The following is a 17,352-nucleotide window of genomic DNA, read 5'->3' on the forward strand; positions in this document are numbered from 1 at the left end:
ACAACCTTCTGCGGCCGTCTGGAACGAACGCCCTTCCTACCCGATATAAGGAAGCCGCTGGAGCCATGCACTTTTAAGTCATCTGGATTGATTAAACTCATTTCTTTAAAACTGTTTTTGCCGTTTAGTTTGTTGTCCTTCCCTCCCGCACCTCTCATTAGCACAGTTGGCTACGCAGGGTGGAAAAGAAGTTCAACATACGTGCATACAATCCACGCTGCTCCCAAGCTACAGCACGGTAACACTTCCAGTCAGGTAGCAACGTGCTACCGCTGCACATTTTTTAAAGACGACAAAAAATTCGCCATACATACGCATGTGTAAACGTGAAGACAGAAAATTTATATTCATAAGAATTCAGATGTTGATTTATATATTGCTGCCATGAATGCTGTATGTGTACAATCGTTGAAACTGTGACTACCGTATAATGTGATGATTCTATTCAAGATCCAATTTTTGTTTATTTTACACTGTGGGGAAAGTAGCAGCCATTAGTGGCTGCTCAGGTCAGGTGACATGAACACATTACAGATAATACTAGCTGCCCGGGACTTGGATTCTTGTCTTAATACACGGCCTACGCGGGGGGTTGGCGGGGGGGGGGTTGCGTGACGTCAGCAGGCACACTGCGTAACGCTGCCGCATGCGGGTGACAGATGTGACGTCACCGCTCACTTGCGTGCAAAATATATTGCGCCCCCCCCCCAAAATACAAAAGTCTATTTTTATACTTTTTAGCATTGTGTACAGTCTGGAAGCTACCCACATGCCAAATTTCAAGTTTATTGCATACTCTTTGGTTCTTTTGGTATATAAAATAAAATAAATCACGACGTTTCGGGAAAGCATGGTCTGCTGCTAACGCAGACTGTTTTAAAAGGTTTGAAATGGGTGTAGCTCAAGGGTCATAAAGAAGTGGCCGGGGCTAGTGATGTTAACGTGATAAATCAGCATGTAGCTGTAAGATAGGAGAGCGGCCTCCTCGACGAGGGCACGAAATTGCATGTCGGGAAGTATGCTAAACATTTCGAACAGACACACAAATTCATTAATTTCCCTTTTATAGATATAGCAACAATAAAAAAATGCATTCTTCCATTTGTGATGCTATCCATTACTGTTGAAGTTAAGGATTAATCTTAATCGATGCATTGTTCAACCCCTGGCACGTTTACCCATTTTGTCAATGCACTGTGGGTTATGGTGGTTATTAGCCCAGAATTCACAATGCTGCTCAGTGCGATGGCAAATGACACTATAACATTGCTCATGTCTCTCAAATTATCATACCATAATGTTATGAATGTAAATCATGATCAAAAATACATTTGTCAAGGATAGCTTGAATAAAATATATACAATCGAGTGTCGTTCATGCAAACTGCATCTCTCAATCACCGAGCAACCACAAACGGAAAGAGAGCAGCCAGGTGGGTAAGCCAGCGCCAACAATTTTCCAACCTCCGCAGTCCTCTAGATATGAAGATGTCAGCCAAATATTGAAAGTTTATACACGTGGGAGGAAACCGGAGCACGCGTATGAAACCCAAACCTGTGTGGGAGCAACGCTCGATTCCATACAGAAGAAACAGATTATATTATTACGCACTTTGCTGGACCACAGGGTATGGCACCTCGACAACCAATGAAAGGGATTTCCGCAAAAAATGTGTGCGATCCACCAATCCTCACCTCCGCAGCGCTGGGTTACAGGCGTGTGGCCCACCAAACCATTAAATGTGCCCAAAATTGTACAACGTCCAAAGAAATGAACCATCGTACGTAACATAAGCAAAGTTATTTGTAAGGTCAGACACGGCACACCGCTTGTCACACATGCACTGTGCATGACACACAACTGCAAAGGCTTTTAAATTAAGGACCCAGCATGGACCACTGGTAGGTCCAGAAATTGCTCCAAAATCCACACGCTGGTTCTGTTTTGGCCATGCTTACATTGTGCACTACACTGGTTTCTTTAATAAGACATGAAAAAAAACGTTGCCGATTCAGTTAAGTTAATTGCTCAGTCCACAGGGATATTCTTGGCAACTAAACTGTAACTCCAAATGTATCAGAAACAAAAAGAATATCCATCACATTATTTATGTATCATCCCCACTAACTAACTTCATTTTACAAATGGAATCTATACTTGGCAGTCATTTACGTAAATGTTTTATACAATACTCTTGCATACAAATGTAACATCATGCTTCAATAAAAGCGCGCAAAAAAATTATAAAAACGCACGCCGTGAATTATACCGAGATACAGAATCAAGGAACACATTGCTCAAAAGACGAATCACAGACTTCATATTTACAATAAACAAAAGTAAATGGGATTGGGCAGCACACCTCAGGAGAAGGATTAATGGTCTATAGTCAGATAGGATGATGGCAAAAGGACGAGATTGGTGACTGAATCGCAGGCAAAGAGTAGAATACGCCGGTCATCCAAGAGGATGGTATGGGGAGGCCTTGAACCAGCAGTGGGTAGACAACGGCTGACGATGTTTCAATGATTACAAAGTAGGATCACATTTTCATAATTTTTTAGGCCTCGATTTAAAGCTTTCCTGACTGCAGGGATTCATCTTCTTGGTTCTTTCGGTAAAGTCACGTAGAAGGGAAGTAAGCAGCTTGCGTTGTGGCCGAAACGTTGTGAGAATTATTTTATTATGTTTTATTTTTATTATTTTATTATTTCCCTTCTACGTGACTTTACTGAAAGAACCAAGAAGATTTTTAGGCCTCGTATACACTTCCTCAATAATTTTCTTTACAGTTTATGTTTTGGTCTGCGGTATATAAAATGTGCTTCGTGGCCATCTGGAGACAACAGACTGAGTTGCATTGCGCCGCCAGTCTGGGGCGTTTCCAAACGCACGCACTTTAAAGCTTTACCCATTTTAATCTTTCATGCATCGCACGCAAAGGGATCTAATTGGAATGTGCTGGAGACTGCGGCTTCGGAATCCCACGACTCTGTGAACCACAATTTTCCCGACACCGTGTCTCATATCCACCACCAGCCAAGCATGGTTACTGCATCCCTTCATTCCCACACTGCATTACTCCAAATATCCTGATGAACCAGCAAGATGAGTTTGCTCATCCCTCTCCAAAGCCATCCTTTCCCTTCCACATGAGAAGTGGCAATTTACCTGTGCAGGGTGCACCTTGCAAGGCATGGTCCCTGTTTCTGATGGAGAAGAGTAAAAGCTAAAGCTGCATCCCCTGCAATTGCTTGCTCAGTCCACAGCTGGCGGAAGAGCCTCCACTAGAGCAGGTTCTGGAGCCCTCTCTACAGCACATTTGGCCTAATCTTCCATTGTGTTAAAGGTTTGCCAACTAAATAAAGTAAAACCCATAGGGACATATTTATTCAATTATTAACATGCAATATTACCCTCAAAATGAATCTATTAATTACATATAGTACATTTATATAACACCAGTTTAGCGTATATAGATAATTAATACCATTACTGATTATATTTGCATAATCCACAAGGGAAATAAATGTATTGCTGTGTGAATCAAATTGTGACAGATCACCGTGTGGTGGTGAGGAAGCAAGTCATTACAACCCTATGTGTTGTTTATTTGTATTAATGTAGGGAGGTGGGGGGGGGTAGCTTTTGTAAAATGCAGAAAGATTACCCCTTTTTGCGAGTATTATGAGGTTTATTCTATAGTGCTGTAAAACTCATTTGCATGCACGAAGGCATATGCTCACACATCTTAGAAGCTGTAAACTGATCAATTCCATCACAATGCCAAGACAAATCGTTTACATAATAGCAGTGGTACATCAGTATGGTCAGTCAGCAGGCTCTCAAGGCACATCGAGACTGCCGAGTGATTCACTTTCCAAAACGGAGTTGCGTAATCGAGAGATATATTTGGTTAAATGAGTAGGGGACGTTTAGTCACACTGGAAGACCCTAGGTAAATTGCCAATGGCCAGCTCAGCTGGAAGAGATGTTTATAATCCGCACTCACCTGGTTTTGTCCCTGCTCAAGATTATTTGTACACCTCACATGAATTTGAAAAATCATCGAACAATGCGAGTGAGCCCAATGGGCTCATGGGTCAAAGAACTGAGCCGTTACCGCCGAGATCCTGGGCTCAAATCTGGGTAGCCAACCATGATAAAAACCAGGGTTCCCCAGTACAGCGAGATGTTGGTCTCAGAAACATTTGTAACTGTACAAAAGGTAATGATTACATTAAACGTTCTTTTGAATGTGATTTGGCAAAACTGAAATAAAACATTGCTTTGCTTGCCGGACAGGTTATGGGAACGTGCACCCCCCCTCAACCGTAATTCTGCGAGATCTGCTTCCGTGGCTATTCACTAAAACAAGAAGGCATCCGATGTGACCTGCCCGAGTCGGCAATGGATTCTTCATCTTATGGCTCCATTTGCGGGAAACAATAGAATGTAATTATGCAATAAATGGAATGTCATTTTCAACTTGGTGACTTTTTTGTTAAATTTGAAAACCATAAATATGTATTTAGTTAAAGTTGCATTGGAATACATGCACAACTATACCTATAATAAAATGACGTACATCCTCTAATCTATGTACATGGTAAAAACATGACCAGACTAGATGATGATATCTCGAAAGCATTTCATAACCTTGCTTGACGAATTGAGCCATTTGTTACCATTTAATATCAACTATATCTCTCTGTTGTTCCTGTGGTTATGCCAATGAAATTTCCTTTACATCATACCAAGGATTGGCTCTGGAATAAAAAAAATTGTTATGAAATCACTTAACTAGGCCTCTCAATCAACACCAGGTGGCGCTCGTCTAAGCAATGTAAACAGTGTTCATCACATGCCATTAAACCAAATTCATTTTTGCAAACAAACTGAAAATGCCAGCGCGAATGTGGATTGGTGACCGGGCTGAGATCAATCCAACTCTCTACGTAACATGGTCAAATCTGTTCTGCTGTTTTCGGTACTATTTAAAAACAGCTGAGGCCCGAAAAAAATCTCAGGAAACACATGGGTGGTTTGATTCATGGGCCACGTGGCCAAGTGGATAGGTCAAAGGTACGTGCATAGACCACTTGGAAAGGGATGCCTCCCAATAAAAAGACAAGACCTGGCCATGGCGAGAATCTGAAACGCGGCATGTGGTCCTCCTCGTGAATAGCACTGCGACTCCCCCCTCACCCGCTCCCCACCAGGGATCCAAGTACAGCGTTGAATTATTAACCAACGATCACTCAAAACCAGACCCAAAACATCGCACCCCCTCCCTGCCCCGCCATGCACGCAGGCAGCATAGATAGTAGGAAATCCTCACGTGGGCTTCACAAATAGACAGCTTTACGAAATGTTACACGAGTGGGATTAGATTGAGGGATGCCCCCGTGTCGCTTTGGCAGCTGCTGTCAAAGTGAGAGAGATTGGCGGTGTGCCAAATCCAGGTGAATCATAATACTACCGCGTAGGTTTTCCTGGTTGTGCTGCATAGTAGCGGCAGTTTCATTTGTTGAAATTGTATCGCGTTGTTTGGCGTGACGTCCAACGTTTCACTCCACGTGGTGGGCGCTTCTTCAGGAACGTCATAATGCCAAACCATATGGTGAAAGCCGAAAGTGGAACAGAGGTGGGGATGAAACCATGCCAACATGAAATTAAAAAAATATGTGTTTACCAACTGCATCTCTATTGCGCTCATGCAGCTGTGTCACAAGATGAAAACATGTCCTTCTGGAAATCCCATCAGTCAGTGACAAATAAAAAAACAACAGGGAATGGTTCTGGCAAGATGACACCAAAGAAATACTTCTGGGTTCTCTTCAAGACACCACTCTCACCAGAAAAAAAGAGATAGGTGCTCTTTTTTCTTCTGTGAAGAGTGGTTTCACGGATTGTCGACCAAAAAAGACATTTAAAAAAACGTAAGCCATGCGAAAAGCACGAGACCAAAGACAATATAAATTTAGCATTACTTTTTGTGCTCTTATTGGTGTCCCAGCTGAGACCATCACCTCCCTACACGAGAAGCTTGGTGTAAACAAGGGTGACCGAATTCATTTATAATCAGGATCTCGGTGGTTCCAGCGCATTATTAAGACGCATTCATTATGTTCTCCCCTGCACAAACTAGCCACATCTATAATATATTTCATTTCAACAAGTAGACACTTGCTCCGAGTGAATCCACCTTTAAATGACCTAACTTTTGGGTGGTCCTGGAAGGGAATGGAGTGCCTCGGCCAAGTTGGATGGATAATTATACATATTACGGACATCCCCGTAGGGGGATCCGCTAAATTAAACATAACACAAAAACAACACAGAGCACGACGCCTCTTGAATTTTAAGCGGCACCAATCAGAACACACAGCCGTGTCTGTCCGCGACGAGCGAGTGGGCCGTGGAGCATTCGCCAATTTCACAAAAAAGTCCTATTCATCTTTTTTACTCTACTCCTGTGACCCCCCTTCCAACTTTTAAATGAAGAACATGATGAAGATTTTAGATTTGCAGTCGGGGAAATAAAAGCATTTTAAGCAAGGTATTCATGATGGTGCACAAATAAAATTTGAATTTTGCAAACCCCCAGGGTATTGTTATTTTTTCTCCATTGCTCATTTACATTCACTTCATTTAAAACAACCAAATGAGGATTTTAAACAATCACATTTAATTTATTTTACAGTAAAACAAATCCAATGTCATATTTAGCTGGCTGTGGGAGCTCATGATAGCTGTATCAGAGGACAAAGCTCTGACCACACTTTTATATTTTTGTACTTTCACACATAAGTGCTTTATAAATTGGTGATGAGACAATCACTTTCTCACTGGAGTTCCTATACCATCAATGCAATATCTCATCACTCTCGCTGTGCTACTGCCACAGTCATTGTCAATGCTCTTTTATCCATTTCTTTCCCGCTTGAACCATTTCCCCTTCTCTTTCACCCAGCACATCAGCTGCCGTATCAACAACAGCTATTTTAAATTCTTCCCACTCCTATTTCTGCAAATGGCTAGGTTATGATCTTAACCTATCTATGCAGCCATGTATAAAACAGTCTTCAAAACATATTCCTTGCACTCTTATCTAGTTATAATGTATTCCGTCACTCTCAGTCGTAGCATCTGGTGATACCTATGAGTCTGTGATTTTACAAAAGAACATGGAAGGAAGTACATTGTCCGCAGCTTGAGCTGGTAAATAGGCCTCAACTGTAGTCAAAATACACCGCCTACATTTCATATGAATATGGGTGTAGAGCCTATTCCCCCAGATCAAGCAATCCTCGACTTAGTACATCCACAACGACGTTATCTGTCCCTGCCAGATGGCAAGCCTTTAGAGGATAGGTGTTGAAACTAACCAACACAGGAGATTCTAAGCCTCCGTCATAAGTGAGCAAAACTTGGGGGAGGCCGTGGCGATTCCCCATCACCACCGTTGCTATATTGTCGGAGCGAAAGAAAATATGCTTCTAACAGACCCTCATCCGTAAATGACGAAGCGCGAGGAACACTGCCCTAAGCTCCGAGAGATTGATACCCCTAGATTTGAAGCTTTCGTGACTGCAAAGATTCATACTCTTAGTTCTTTCGGTAAAGTCACGTATGTAAAAAATGAAATTAAAATGAATAAAAACAATAAAATCACGACGTTTCGGAGGCAACACAAGCTTCCGTCTTCAACACCTGAAGACGGAAGCTTGTGTTGCCTCTGAAACGTCGTGAAGACGGAAGCTTGTGTTGCCTCCGAAACGTCGTGATTTTATTAATTTTAATTTCATTTTTTACCTACGTGACTTTACCGAAAGAACTAAGAGTATTGATACCCCTGCGTGTGCTGTGGCCAACCTGACTTGGGGGGCAGGTATGCCCTTAAGGTGCGCTCCCCACTTCCATGCACACGCATGAGTCTTGAGAATAAAGTCAGGCGGAGGGTCGCCAAACAGGAGACCCTTCTACAAACTACCCCGGTTCTACTATACAAGACTCTCAGACGATTGTTTCAGTCAGTTCGACCCACTGATCAAGACTGCCGTGAATCAGGTTATATTGAAGCAGCCGAGCCCAAATAAGTGACCTCATGTGTAGTCTCGCCCAGGGCACCATTCTCCATGGTGGAGACCATGTCCCCCAGAAGGACGAAAATGTCCCTCGCCCAAGTCACCGGACTAGCTTGCAGCTCTCCAGTCTGCTGGCTGACGAGCAACGCATTTTGTACGGAAGGTGCATCTTACCCTGGTACTGTCAGATGTTGGCACCAAGGTGGTCAAATTGCTTGGACGACACACCACATAACTGTGGTCCGTGAACAGCCAAGGACTGCATCGGTGTACGCCAAAGCATGAGATGTAATGATACACTGATCAGGTCATCCATATAGGGATAGATATGAATACTCCTTTCCCTTATCGCCGCCACCAAGGTCATGGGGATCTTGGTGAACACTCTTGCAGCCAAGGTCAGGCCAAATGACAGCGCTCAGTACTTTGAGCGTTGCCTGAGAGCATAGAACCTCAGTTACTGGAAGAACTCTGGGAGCATTGAAACGTGCAGGTTGGCATCCTGCAAGTCCAGTGTCCAATTCCCCCACTGCAGAGAGTTCCTAATTGAACGGAATGACTCCTTCTTGAAGAGCTCCTTCATGCGGAAGATATTTAGTTTCCTAAGGTCGAAGATTGTGCTGACCATGAAAAATCTGGAGTAAAAGCACAGCCCGTGTTGTTTGGTATCCACGTATTGAATGGCTTGGATGCTTAGACATCATGATGAGCCTTCCTGGATGAACGCCTGAGTGAGCTTCGGGCTTACGAGGCTACCTTCTTGGCATAGTCCACCATCTTAAGTCGTTCTGGTAGGTGCTTATTAAAGAGTCTCTCCCCTTCGAATGGCAGAGCCCACGAGACTACCCTTGAATTGGCATTTAGCTTGTTTTCTTTCATTTAGATCACCCTCTGGCCCACTATGGTGGCAGCTGCCACCGCAGAGGCGATATCCAGCATGCCCTTTTTCCCATGTGGACGGTAAACAAAACCGCATCCCAAAAGTGAGGTAAGCCTGGTGGAACTCCTAGTCCTCGACTCTTGGGGCTTGAGAGTCTCCAATGATCCGAAGATGAACTTAGCCACAAATGCTGTGGGCAAAATATGTTTCTCGCTGCTACTTCTGCTATGTCATGTTGTTCCAAGGCTGCTTGGGTCTCCTTCCTGAACAGTATCCTGCCCTCAAACGGCAGCGGCATGAGTGAGGCATTCAGTGTGTGGCACCCGGAATCTCTTTTTGCCAGAGAGCCCTTCTGATGTCACCATTACCCTTGCGTTCCAGATTACCAGGTCTAGGCCTGCATTGGTAAAGAATGTTGCTCATGCCCGATGCAGCGGAAACATGAGAAGACTACAGATCGCTTGACTTCAGCACCACAGATAGCCGTGTGGTTATGATAAAAACAAAATAGGATTTGATTACTGAGGGTAATTTGTCTGTTACTCTAAAATGCAGGTAGATTAAAATAAACTGACAAGAAAATGTGCTTCTAGCATTTTGATTCAGCAGCATGACAATACAATCAATTATATGGTAGGATGGTGTAAGGAAGTTTGGAATCAAATGTGACAACAAAACAGAAAAAAAATACTGTGATGGGTGGGCTCTGTGTGGAGGACAAGGACCGAAAGCCAACTGATGGTGCAGTGTAAGAGTCGACTGTGGGTCAGGTGTCAACTGCGGAACAGCTGCAAAAATTTGCAGAAGCAGCGATAGTGAGAGCATTTGGTATAAATGGCATTGACTGTGATAACATCCTGACCTTGACTGCTCGTTTGCACCATTGAATATCATCTATCGTGAATATATTCTTTATTTGGAGCTCGGGTATACCATTCCCTCAAGACATGAAATTATATGACTCGTCCCACTTTGCCACCCCAACTGGGCTGCACGACAGAGGTCGCAAACGGGTTTTGATTCCTCACCCGTACCCGGCCGCACCAGGGTCGCAAATGGGTACCCGTACCCATACGGGTACGGGTACCCGTTACCTACCCGTACCCGGCCGCACCAGGGTCGCAAACGGCTACCCGTACCCGTACCCGGCTGGGTACGGGTAGCCGGGTATCGGGTAGCGTACGGGTATCGGGTACCCGGTTGCGACCTCTGCTGCACGATTCTTTAAGCATGCACGGGCAATTGAACTTGTATAGTAATAACTTCCTTGCATGTGTGTACTTCCAAACAATGGTACTCATTCTCTGTGTAGCTCTTTCCTGGGTAAGTTGATGTTATTGGTATCAATGTGGGGGTCTGTTTGTTAAGGTTAGTTGTGGTGTAATAATTCACCGCAGTGGCTGATAGGATGAAATGTCACAATTTGATTCAACAATCAAATGTTTTATCTTACATTGTGGTATATGTAGCGGCCACTAGTGGCTGCAGGGGCGCAGGGAACTTATTACATGCAACATATATACAAATCAAAGACGAATTTTTACCCAAGCAATAGGAAGCATGCACTATGCTCTTAAGAATTGATATTAATCTAAACACCAAGATACTGTGACACTTGTCGTGTTTCAATCCCGCAGCGTTATCCTTAACTTCTTTAGTGTTTTAAAGTACAACTTAAAGCATTGAATCTAGAATATGTTAAGTTATAGGTATAAATACATTCTATGGATGCCTTCAATTCATATATTACGAAGTGGGAAAAAAACAATATGCTACATTTCAAACAGCAAAACCCATTTGTTTTACCGGTAACCCTCGATGTACAAAAGGGATGCTTTCTTCAAAAACACGCGTTAAACGGAATTTCGTAAATCCAAATGGCTTTTCACATTAACTTAATATAAAAATTAGGGATGTGTTTTTCAACTCATTCCAACTCTTTCCCTAATCGAAAAATACACATCTATAACACTTAACACAAATAAGTAAATACATGAATATTAAAACGATTGAATAGTAATTAATTTAAAACAAGAATAATTAACCTTTTCAGGGAACTCACTTCAAGATCTACATGTTGTAGTAATGGCTGGCAAGGTGATGTGGGGAGGGTCTCATTCAAGCATTCAGTTGCATTGTAGGGATACCGTGACTCTGTCACGAATGGATGATGCAGCCTCCCGGGTGATTCTTGTTTGATGATCTCATGGCACGTCCCATGTGAAATTTCGCTTATGCAGAAATTCTATTTCGTGATTCAAAAAGTGTTCGTGATTTGTCAATTGCATTTACGCAAAATATTGTAAACCAAAAGTTCGTAAATCGAGGGACACTTGTACTGTACCGTGCACCAATGCACATGCTCCCTTGCCTTCACCAAACGACGCTGACCAACATCTGGTTAGGTATTTTGAAATCACAACCATGATATATACAGCACGGGGAGGCCCTAATCCAGCAGTGGATACATACGGCTGTATGCGTATACTCTCATAAAGACCATCTTAAAAATTGCATAGAGGCCATGAACAAATGTGCAGCGTGCACAATTTTCAGAACTATCGCCATGCGTTTATGCGCCGGGGCATTCCTTCCCGACGGGCTTTACCACTGGATGTCCTTTTTGTGCCTTTGAAGCAAGGCAACGCAACGGTCCAAATGGCCGAGAGAAGAAAAGACAGAAAAAACATTAAATTGACCACGGAAATAATGGTCCCTTCTGCCTAACGCAACAATTGGAAATATGTGTGTGTGTACATCAGTGACCCAGAGATCTCCAGTCACCCACCCAGTGAGGCTCAAGGGAAGGATACATAAAAGAAGCAGGACATGGGAGTCCTGGAGTCTCAACACGTGTTACAACCGCAGGCATTCAAGCATTCAGTGCGCCCTTGCTATTCTTACTGGAAGCAAAAGGGAGGGCTTGTAGCACCTCAGTTTAGCACGGTTGGCTACGTACGACGCGAAAGAAGTTCCACATACATACAACACATGTACATCAGAAATGCGCACGCGCACACTTTACTAGTTATATTTACTTTACTCATTTATCCAGGAAAGGCACACCGAATCGCGCGACTCTTTTTCAGGAGGGTCCTGCATTGGGTTCTTAATATGTTTTCAGCCGATTGACGAGTGCGAGCGCCCGGAGAAAACCCACACACGCAAAGGGGGAAACTATCCCCATTACACACAGGAACAGATGGCGATTCATTCTACTTGCTGTGCTGCTTTCCCTAGAGAGCCTGGGTATATCTCCCTCTTCGACGCCCAAGGGAAGGGAGTTTCAGAACGTCCGTGTGATCCGTCAATCCTGGCCTCCATAGTGCTAGATTACAGGCATGCGCCACTACCGTACAGTGTATAACAACACTCTGAATGTCATTTCTGAGCTTATTTTGGCAACCCTGATGGGCACTGTATAAAAAGCATCTCTGCAAATATTGCACATTCTGCGCTGTAGTAAAAACTTATAAGATATCCACAGACGCGTCTACAATATGCAATTCCGTTACCAATGTCTGCACTTAATGCTTTCTGGAAGGCAAGTTGTAACCACATTATTGCCATATTGTAATTGCTGAATGTAGTCGGATGTTTCTGCATTCTGATAAATTCTATTCAAAGCATTACAATTTACAGCCTCTCTGTGCTACGGTAATTTTTTCCAAAAGCCGCTTTTGAAAAACTATTTTTGTACAACCCACAGCTGTAATATTTTTCACATTACAATGCATATAACCTCACTCTAATGGGGTGATTATACCGGCTCCAGCTATATCCAAATTTACATACCAAAGCAGGGCACAATGAAAGCACATCATGATGGTTAGATTTTTTTTCACGTATTTAAAAACGATATTAAGCTTGGCGAGTACAAAATCATCCACGTGGAAATAATATATATCAAAAGGGCAGGTTAAAGAACATGCAATGCATTGGATAATATAAACGGCAATAACTTTCATTTAAAAATTAAGATATTCTCTTTATTTTGGGAAATTATAATTCTTAACCCAGGAGGAACCTAACTCGAAGAGCCTCATGGCTCATTTTCACGAGGATTCTGCTAAAATCTACCTACAACTGGTGGACACTGCCCTGTGAGCGGGGTGACGTGGCACTCGCATGACAAACACCAACACCTCATCAGACATTCGCCACTCTCACCTGTCACTCACCAGTCATACATTTACGTAACCCTCATCACTCACCAGTTTATACGAGTGGGAATCCCATGGGTAATATGCCTGCATCCACACAAACACACACCTCTCAAGAGATGCACACCTATCTGTTGTATGATTTCAAACATGGCTGGCATTGATCCTCTGGTCTGTTATGAATGGTACAATGGACAAGTAGCACTTGGGGATAAATGGCAAAGTCTAAATTTTATTTTTGATCAAAATGTGGACCTCTTTCACACAATACGTAAGCTGTTAATATTGACACCTCAATTAATTTTAATTCTTGTAGTGGTTTAAGAGGTGTTCTTCAGACAAATACAGATTAGTCCGAGTTACGATGGTCCGACGTACGATATTTCGATCTTACGATGGCGATAGGGATACGACGGACAGAATCTTGGTGAGTACAGTACAATGATACGTTACGATACGTTCAATGCATGTATGATACGTAGCTCAAGCGATTTCATTTTAGGGTTACCACGATACGATACGTTCAATGCATGTTAAAAGTTTCTATAGCAGCAGGATTGTTTCCTGAAAAAACTTTATATTAAATTTCAGTTCATATAGGTAGGCTAAGAATATACCTTGTTTTTTTTACTTTACATTTTACTGTGCTATACAGCATTGTAATTAATAAATACATACAGTATATAGTTTATACAGTACGGTACTGTAAATTTCTCTGTTCTGCTAAATTATCACCATTCTTAAGACTCCTGGGTAGGCTGGGCCATCTTCGACTTACGATATTTTTGGCTTACGATGGGGTCGTCGTAACGCATCTCCATCGTAAATAGAGGACTACCTGCAGGTACACATGTAGATTAACCGCTTATTATACAGATTACCAATGCAGTTGACAATACATGTCTGCAAACCAACATGCATTTTAAAGTTTCAATTAATACAACTCCAATTATAATCGACTTACGATTACTCCTCTGCCCCCACTGGATTTGCTATGCACTCGATGTTATAACACAGACATCTTTCAGCCTTTGGCATGTGGACTGGCAAGTAGTCACAGTATATAGGGCCAACTGTGCCTTGTTTTATGGACAGAGCCAGAATTAAACACACATTCCCTGAGCAGCCAACCTTATGTTTTGAATATTGCTAACATTTTTCTGAATGTTATTTTTATTTACCCTGGTAAACAACTTGAATTATATTTCGCATAATGTGCTGCTCACATGTGCCAGCTGGAGCTGGGAAATTTTCACAATTCCCCACAGGATCTTGTAATTGGTGGAATTGCATAAACGTGGGGAGGGGGGGGGCACAGGTGCGATGAGATTAGGGCCTGAATCGTCCAATGCAGAATCCCTGTTTGAATCCCATTTCAATTGAATCGAGACTTTTTAAACACAGGAATCATAAGAATTGAAAATGATTCCTGAAGGAAAAACTCCACTCTCTAATGCAAGCTACACAATAAATATGTATCAGGTCTAACAACTGAATATTACATTGAGTGGTTATTTTTGGCCGTTGGTATACCACACAGAGATGTGGTCATCATGTACGCAAGATAAGGAGACAGTACAGCAAGTGGGTTTCTGAATGTGCTAGTTGTGTTTTAACCCCTCGTGTGGGTCAGTTTTTGGCAGCGGCGACAAATACCTGAAAATAATTTGGCTGAATAACCCAAATCAGGATGTAAATACTCTTACCAGGGCTCAGTGAGAATTTTAAATAGTACTTCCAATTTTGCAATGGCTATATTGATGAGTTGGGCAAGCGAAAAGTATTGAAATCGAATTTATTAAATAAATAAGGCATATATATGAAAAAAAATATTGCATGGATCAATGCGTTTATGCTAATGCACAGCTGTTGGAGAGAAGTAAAGCGAGGCTTCTGGGTAACCACGTCCCTATAGACTACCTCTTCCGGCAGGGATGTTTCCATTTCAGTGGACTCTTCTCTGTCGTGGCCGTTGATGCTACGGGAAACGTACGCTACGAGAATTTAATGTGGAATGACATGAACATAATCACCAACATACCAAAACGTGTACATTCTTGACAGGATTTTAATTAGTAATCACAAGAAAACAAAGTAAATGTGTGTCTATGACTGTGAATAATACCCAAAGGACGTGCTGTTCCCAGTTTGGTAAATACAGTTCCCTCACTGACACCAAGCACACGAAACGGAGCCACAAGACCTGCCAATGCACCCATCGGGCCTTTAACCTGAGGAATCTGTGACCTTCTGCTACTATCTGTAGGGTTAGATCAGCATCCTTCAAGTCTACGAATGCTAGCCAGTCGTTTCTGCTTATGAAGGCGAGGGACTCCATATTCAAATGCAGTCTCATGTGAAATCTAGAATCGTCCTGACGCCGTTGTCGCCGTAAAGATACCATAATAAAATCCTGAGCACCTCCAATCGTCCTACCTCTGCAGTCCCCATCTCCAAAAGCCTTGCCATTTCGGTTACAAAGACCGAATTCAATCTTGGGTCCTTGCTGGGCTCGGGATTCTTCCCGTAACGGTTGTGGTGGGAGGCCTGTAATAAGCTCAAGGTTGCAACCCTGTTGAACCGTCTCAAGGATCCATCTGTCCCAAGTGAGTCTTTCCCGCTCTTGGGCAAACAGGGCCAAGCGTCCTCCGAGTTGTGCTGGAGTTGGTGTCATCTACAGACAATCCACCACGACGCTCGCCCTCTCATTGCTTGAAAGGTGAGGCCTGGGAGGATTGTCTCTCATGCTTCCACTGTCCTTCCAGGGCCTCTTTTGCTACTCGAGTGAATAGGAGCCTATTTATGAACGGAAGCTGGGACAAAGATTCCTTCACTGACTGCACGACCCCTTAGCTTTCTTTGCCACAAGGTTATTCGTTACCACAGATGAAGCCAGTGCTCCTCCAATCCAGTTAATAAAGTCAACGCCCGCATCTGTGACAAAGCCACGGGCAATCTCAAATCCCCATATTCCCTGTTGAGCACGGCACTATTTGCTGTAGCCTTAACTGCCTTTGAGCTTTCCGAGTGAATTTCCCGGCATATATCACATGGGCCCCTGCCCTTAACGACAAGAATGTGGCTGGGAAGGTCTCTGGCCTCTTTCTTTGCTACCTTATCAGCTCTCATTGAGAGTACCAATGCCAGATCATCCTTAGCCGATGGCTTATAAGGTAGGATCTGTCTAACCTGCGCTGCATCCACCAAAACGAGAGCCGTATTAACCTCCCTTAGGCCCTCTGGAAGGGCGTAATAGCGGGCTTCTCCCACCTCGGGTCTTACCATGTCAAGCATGTCTGGCCTTAAAAATCAACTCTGGTTATATTTTTTTAAAAGCATTACGTTTTCGTAATAGCAGTTGATGTTTTTTTTTCTCAAAAGTAATTATGCCCCGAGCTCCCACACAGTCCAAACATCCCAACTTTTCAGCAACCTCCACATGGTGTGGCAATGCAAATTTAAATCTATTTCAATGAAACTCCGTGTAAACTTGCAATAACAACTTGCCATGCAACAATGTAAAACCTGCAGATAATGCCTTACAAAGCCGCTCATTTATATAGCCGCTATAAATTAGATTTTTCAATCAATTGACGAAACTCTTTTCACATGAATTCATTGTATTTTGATTGATTAATTAATTTGCTGGCAATTATTCATTGCTGTATGAGCAAGGACAGCATAGAAGCTGCGGGAAAACTCACTACCAGAGGCAGACAAAAAGGAACATGGGCGACGAAAAATTCACAAACCCATTAAGACCCATAGTTAGTACAATAGGCTCTGCCACATACAAATTAGCACAATACGTAACAAAACAAACACAGCCCTACATCGGTAGGAACTCTTCGTTCATCAAAAACTCTGAACATCTCGTAAATATAATTAAAGATACTCTTTGGTTCTTTCGGTAAAGTCACGTAGGTAGAATTTAAATAAAATAAAACAAATCACGACGTTTCGATCGCAACGTTGTGATTATATAGGTTATTTATATAACCTATATAGGTTATATATATAACATATATATATAACCTATATACCTATATAACCTCTAGCCACGGCAGCTCTCTCGCCTACTTCAGCATTTTCTTGCTGTGGTTGTTCCACCTGATGAAGATTGCTTGTGTTGCGATCGAAACGTCGTGATGTTTTATTTTATTTCTACCTACGTGACTTTACCGAAAGAACAAAAGAGTATGGATTGCTGCAGTGACG

Source organism: Lethenteron reissneri, chromosome 31 (assembly GCF_015708825.2).
Source record: "Lethenteron reissneri isolate LAM-NWPU_2019-01 chromosome 31, ASM1570882v1, whole genome shotgun sequence".
Taxonomy (NCBI): domain Eukaryota; kingdom Metazoa; phylum Chordata; class Hyperoartia; order Petromyzontiformes; family Petromyzontidae; genus Lethenteron; species Lethenteron reissneri.